We start from the raw sequence: 7,141 nt of genomic DNA on the forward strand, positions 1-7,141 counted from the left end.
AGTCTCTCAGGCAACAAGCAGCAAAGTTCTTTGTTTGCCTTCGGAACAGCATGGCTAAAGCAGAGGGGTTGGGGTTGTGCCTCCTGACACCCAGCAAGCCAGATACACCTTGAAGCAGATCAGACTAAGAGGAACGTAAGGAAAAAATACAGTTAAAACAACCAAGAGCTAGGGATAAACCTAATAACTCTGGGACGCACAGAATGAAAGCTCTACAGTAGGCTAGAATTTCAAAAGGACTTTGAGAAATCAATGCTGTACGCTTGAACTGCCCCTGCAGATACCAAACACAAACCACCCCTCAAAATCTTATCCATATTCTAGCTTCATTTGCTCATACCCCTTTGGGGATAAACAACAGCCTTTCTGTGTTAGGATGCATTTTTGCATTTTTTCACATTCTCTTGAAAAGTTTAACCAGAAGCTGTATTTCCTCCAGCCACTTCCTTACCTACCCAGAACTGCTGCCCCTCTTTTTTTATGCCAGTGAAAGATCAATCTCATTTGTGGCCAATACAAGTACAGGAAAGGGGCAGCAGTGCAAGAACAATGGGGTAAAGAGGAAAAAATGCTATTAAGATGTTTTTTCTTCTTTTTAAATAAGTACTACGGAGTGAGGTTTTTAATTTTGCCAGCTTTATCCCTTTTCAGATTTGCTATTTATATCTCCATTACATATGTTTGATTGGAAAAACAATCAGGTTTTCTTCTCAGCAGAAACACAAGGCACTAGCTCTGCACAAGAGCAGCAAGAGAAAAAAAAGGCTCTCTAATAACAACAATCTTGCTTTGACCCTTCTTTCAGCTTTACAAAGAGAAGCTCAGATCAGCTTCTCAGGTGTTACCTCTCTCTTCCTGAGCCTTTTTTTTAGTGCTATTTCCCACTGTAAAGCTAAGAAGTATCCCTGGCAAAGAAGAGATTTTTTCCATGTCAACGCAGACTGACATTTTGAAAGGTCATTCCCCATTTGGGTGACATTTCAATGCTCCATTCATTGTAATAAACTAAATAAAAAGATGTAAACTTGGAAATGTAGAGTCTGTACTAAAAAAAATATAAAAAATAAAATCAGGTTCAACATAAACTCCTGTGCGATACTACTCCCTACCTTGTTTGCAATATCCTGTCTTCTCCACAGAATTTCAAAGACCAGTAGACATACTAGCTTCACTGGGAGACCTATCCCATTTTATTTTGCATTTGCAAAGAACTGGGAGCTCACATACAATCTGATACCACATTTCAACTGGGATGCTAATTGCCACATGGCAAGAGCCTGTAGGAAAGTGCATGGCAAAAAGATATAGCTCTTCCTACCCCCAGAGGGTGGGAAACCACCTCCAAGATGCCATCTGAGGAGAATCATAGAATCATAGAATCATAGAATATCCTGAGTTGGAAGGGACCCTTAAGGATCATCAAGTCCAACTCTTGACACCGCACAGGTCTACCCAAGTTCAGACCATGTGACTAAGTGCACAGTCCAATCTCTTCTTAAATTCAGACAGGCTCGGTGCAGTGACCACTTCCCTGGGGAGCCTGTTCCAGTGTGCAACCACTCTCTCTGTGAAGAACCCCTTCCTGATGTCCAGCCTAAACTTCCCCTGCCTCAGCTTAACTCCGTTCCCACGGGTCCTGTCGCTGGTGTTAATGGAGAAAAGGTCTCCTGCCTCTCGACACCCCCTTACGAGGAAGTTGTAGACTGCGATGAGGTCTCCCCTCAGCCTCCTCTTCTCCAGGCTGAACAGGCCCAGTGCCCTCAGCCGTTCCTCGTACGTCTTCCCCTCCAGGCCTTTCACCATCTTCGTAGCCCTCCTCTGGACACTCTCCAACAGTTTCATGTCCTTTTTATACTGTGGTGCCCAGAACTGCACACAGTACTCAAGGTGAGGCCGCACCAGCGCAGAGTAGAGCGGGACAATCACCTCCCTCGACCTGCTAGCGATGCCGTGCTTGATGCACCCCAGGACACGGTTGGCCCTCCTGGCTGCCAGGGCACACTGCTGGCTCATATTCAACTTGCTGTCTACCACGACCCCCAGATCCCTCTCTTCTAGGCTGCTCTCCAGCGTCTCATCGCCCAGTCTGTACGTGCAGCCAGGGTTTCCCCGTCCCAGGTGCAGGACCCGGCACTTGCTCTTATTGAACTTCATGCGGTTGGCGATCGCCCAGCTCTCCAACCTATCCAGATCCCTCTGCAAGGCCTTTCCACCCTCATTCGAGTCCACAACTCCTCCAAGTTTGGTGTCATCAGCAAACTTGCTCAAAATGCCTTCTATTCCTACATCCAGATCGTTTATAAAAATATTGAAAAGTACCGGCCCTAAAATGGAGCCTTGAGGGACCCCACTGGTGACCGCCCGCCAGCCTGACGCAGCCCCATTTACCATAACCCTTTGGGCCCTGCCCGTTAGCCAATTGCTCACCCATCGTATGATGTTTTTATTTAGCTGTATGGTGGACATTTTGTCCAGTAGGATCCTATGGGAAACCGTGTCAAAAGCCTTGCTGAAGTCCAAAAAAATCACATCAGCTGGTTTCCCTTGGTCCACCATACGGGTGATCTTATCATAAAAGGAAATCAGGTTAGTTAGGCAGGACCTACCCTTCACAAACCCATGCTGGCTGGGACCAATGAGCAACCTCTTTTGGTTATACTGGCCCAAGACTGTCATCTCTGCTGCCAAATACAGGACCAATAACTTGTTTTTAACAGCGTTTTTCACACAAAGCTATTGAGTCCTGCTAGTGTTGGCTGTTCTAAAATGGCTGAAGAGAAACGCCAAATTCAGCTCAATCAGTGAATTACAGCTTTATGAGCATCCCAGCACTCTGTGGTTTCAAGCTGTTCATGCAGCTTAGTACCCACAACTCTCAAAGCCACAAGCTCAGCAAGTGTACAGCAAGTTAAGGCACACTCCATGCTCGTGCTGCCTTCTCTGTCAAGGGGGTCAGGAGGGTATACCACGGTTTTAGAAAGCTTCTCACATGGGTTCAAAAGAAACAGCCGAGAAGCAAAGAGCAGTGCCTCAAACAGCTAAAACCTGAAGGTCCCAGGACAGGATGGAGTGTAATGAAGCTCAATGGCATCTTTGTGGTATCCTCTCACAGGATGAAGGCGTGTTTTGTTCTCCTCACCACACCAGCGTGAAAGAGCACATTGTCCTGCAAACAGCACAAGTATTGAAGCTTAGTTTCCTAAGGATGCAGCCGTGTGTGTGCTTATGCAGTGCTTTGATATCTAAAAAGAGGCAAATCCAGGTGAAGATTTATCCACAGCTAAACCACTCCTGGCAGCAATTCCCCACCTGGATCTCTGGAGGCCCATCTTGGCTGAGAATGATCCTCAACCATCTCCATTACGGGAGGGCATTAGTAGTCCTCTCTCCACTAGCTGATCACTTATTTCCACAACACTTAGAAACCTTTTATCCTTGAGGGATTCAGGAGTTATGGCTGAACATCTCCCCATGTATTCCTTGAACAAAGTTGAAGGGTAGTCTGGAAGAGTAGCTCGAGTTGGTGCAAGCACATTCACACTCTCAGCATTGAGGACTGTCTATGCTCAGAGGAGATGTCAAACACATGTAGTTTATTTTCAAATATAATTCATCTGGATTGTAATTTTCATCTGTTGTTTCTTGTCATATTGTTCTTTGCTGGGTTAAAAGGCTCTATTGAACAGCTTTTTCTGTCTGTAAAAGTAGGCATCCATTCTCAAAGCAAGATGTACGTGCAGTCCTTATTTTTCTGAATCCTTGTTTTTCTGTCCCCTTTGTTACTTGCAAGGTGACTCAGCTGCACAGCACACTTAACCAGAGCACAAGTCTTAAGTTTCAATCTGGCCTGGTATAAAGCTGTAAAAATAAGGCTTCAGGTTCTCCTTTTCTTGTTTTTAATAGAATAGGCATGGCATTTCTAAGAAATGGTTATGCTTATATTTCAGGGCAAAGTCCTGTGAAAAGTGAAGTAGAAAGCACCTTCTCAAGCAGTGTAATTCGTGTATTAACCACAGTAAAATAAGTAGCTCTTCCACGTGACTTTTCCTTTTATTTTTAATACCTCTTCAATTACGTCTGCTTTTTACCCATGCAGCACACAGCAGAGAAGATAAGGAGACATCTGTGCTGGCTGTTAGGCAAATAAGAAATAATTACCAAAGCTAGTTTTGATTTAGCCATGTTGCATTTGGATCACAGTACTTTGGCCTATGTTTTACTGCAAAAATGATTTTAAGCCTTGACTAGAATTATCCCTCTCTTATCTGCCCACAGCCAAGCACCTAAATCTATATTTAAGCACCTTCAATCTAGTCTAGTCTGGTTTTGAGGAGCATGTACCATTCCCTTTGCGGTTCAAGGAAGCCGTACAGGCTCCGTTTCTCTGAAAATTATACTTCTCATTTAGGCGATTAAACCCAGAGAATGGCTTATGCAATCACATTGGCCAGGATCAAACTGCTGTGTCACTCTTTCGTGGTGAACAGCCCTTCTTTACAGCGAAAAAAAAAAAAAAAGTGCTGTTTCTTTCAGGAAACCTTATGATTCATGTGTAGCATGGTGTAGGTGGTGTGAATTAAAATTGTTGGTATGGATGTTTGTGAACGCCAGGGTGAAACTTGCTTTTCCTATAACCAGCCCCATGAGGACTTCTCACACCTTCACAAGGTGCCAGTCCGCTGCCCAACGGGACAGAGGTCCTGAACTGACTATTTAATAGGAAGCCAAAGTAACATGGGATCTGGAAAATTTGTGGTCTGCTGGACACCAGCAAATCAAACTTGCTGGAAACAAGCAGAAAAATGCTTGTCTCCACTCTACAACCAGTCATTAGATGGTTACTGCATAGCCCCAAACTCCCCGTCTTCCCCAGGTCGTACAGCTGTGCACTGCACAGGGGCTTTTGAGACACACACGGCCTCATGCCCGAAGGGAAATAGGGCTGCCAGATGAAAAGGGAAGGGAGATATCAAGCAAATTACAGTGTCTGCAAGCTTGCAACACTGAAGGCGTATTAGACACTCGGGAAGGGTTTATGTGGCCACTCATGTCTGGTCTGTCACCTCTCTCCTTGCAGACCTTTTGGAGACGGACGATGAAGTGACCGGTTCGTTAATAAAATAAATTAAAAAAGCAAAGACACGGTGACTAAAATAAAGACACAGTGAGTAGAAATACCCTGGAAACTCATGTTGTCACCTCCCCGGCAGTAGCACCAGGCTGGCAGTACTCCAGGCTTCATGCTGCACGCTGTGCTTTTTATCCTCTGCAGCTCCTCGCCTTGCTGCCAGACCCAGCAAGAAGTCCTTGCAAAGACCCCTTTTACAAATCCTTCCATCCATTTCCTAGGCTGTGCAGCCTGGGGGAGCACAGGGAAGCACAAGCCATGTGCTATCCCTTATGCCAGTCCCTTGGACAGCCGCTGGAGACACTGAGACCCTGCGAACATCTCAGCTCTTATTCCCTCCAGCACATGTAAGCGTGGAGAATCCCGGCACTGCTGGGAAGCTGCAGGACGAGTAAGAGCCAAGGGAGAAAGACCACGAGTGCAGTGCTGGTCCTGGCCTCCAGCCCAGGATGCCTGCAGTGAGTTGTCCTGAGACTGCCAGCTCCTACATACACTCACCTGACAGCCACGACAGCAAAACGCTGCCCTCACTCCATCGTTAGGGCATAGCCCAAAGCAATTGGCAACTTGCCTGGTGGATTTAAAATACTAAATGGCAAAAGATGGGTCTGTGGCAATATGGCTATTCCCAGGTGGGACAGCTTCGTTAAAGGTAGTAATAAAATAGCTTTTGGAGGGTTACTCATAAGGCAGTGAAGCTTCTCCTTCTAACAAAGGCTGAATAATCATATATGTTGAGGAGTCAGGGATCCTCTGCCCTCCAGACCATGCTTCCTTCTTTTTTATTTATTTATTTTAAAAATTTTATTTATTTTTTTCCTTCAGCCACCTCTATAGGAAGAGACTCTCTCATGCAGGAGACCTCATTTGCTGTTGCTATGATGTTCTACATCAGCGCAGACGTGCAGTAGTCCCCCACGCACCGCTGGCATTTCAGCTGTGACTCAGGGTCTCTTTTCAGCGGGGAGCTGAATGCCACACTCCGGCTTCAAGATTTTCACGACACTTGTGAGTCATTTGTCCTTCCCTGACCCGCATGAGGGAATCCAGCTGACCAGGCTGTGCTAACAAAGCCATCAGCTGCCAGAAGGGAAAAACTGCATGCATTCAAGAGAGAGACTCTTGCCTCTAGCTGTGGAACTCTCTGCTGGAATCAGCATCTCTCCCTCCTCCAAGAAAGCAATCCAAGAACGGATCTCGTGTCATTAACCCTCCTTACCCCTTTCTAATTCCCAGTGGCTTCACGGTTACCTCACAGTGTGGACAGATTTTTAACCCCTTGAAACAACAGCTCCTTTTTCTCTCTTCCCAAGTCCTCTCTTACAGACTACAAGCTTTCACCAAGAGAGGAAAAGTACCTCAGACCAGATCACGTCATGGTTGTTATGACCATTCACCCTAGGACCTTCCAGCTCCTTGCTGGAGATGCCACTGTGTCCAGCAACCCCCCCCTACCACCACCCCATTTGCCAACCCCACTGGTGGTGCAGGAACCACGTACCTGTGGAAGAAGCAGTGAGCAAAACTCACTACTGTGCATCACTGGAAAAATACCTTCAGGTGGTATGCTGATAAAAAAAACTGCAAGGGGACAATGCAGACCAGGAACATGAGCCTACACCAGCCACTTTCTGAGATGCAGGCTGTGGGAAAACACCAAGAACTGAATTTTTCTGTATGATCAGTGAAAAACAGTGGCCAGATCCACTACAGAGATGTTCAAATACTTAAGAACTTTCCTCAGTCCTTTCTCCACAGACCCCTCATGGCATTTACATCACACACTAAGGCTCTGCTGCTGGTGGCTGAGCCCCAAACCACTATTCAGCAGCCAGTTACAGAGTTTTCTCCATCATGCACAACTTTTTGCAAAGCTGCCAGTTGCTGAGGTCCTGATGTGGCTCTGAGCTTCATCAGTGCTGCGAGTCCTGGGGGAAATCCGTTCAAGTTATCCTGGGTGCTGTTTCATGATGTCATATCTCAGAGGAATTAGGGAAGAGTGAAGCACACGAG

This window comes from Anas platyrhynchos, chromosome 8 (genome assembly GCF_047663525.1).
Source record: "Anas platyrhynchos isolate ZD024472 breed Pekin duck chromosome 8, IASCAAS_PekinDuck_T2T, whole genome shotgun sequence".
In the NCBI taxonomy this organism is placed as follows: Eukaryota; Metazoa; Chordata; class Aves; order Anseriformes; family Anatidae; genus Anas; species Anas platyrhynchos.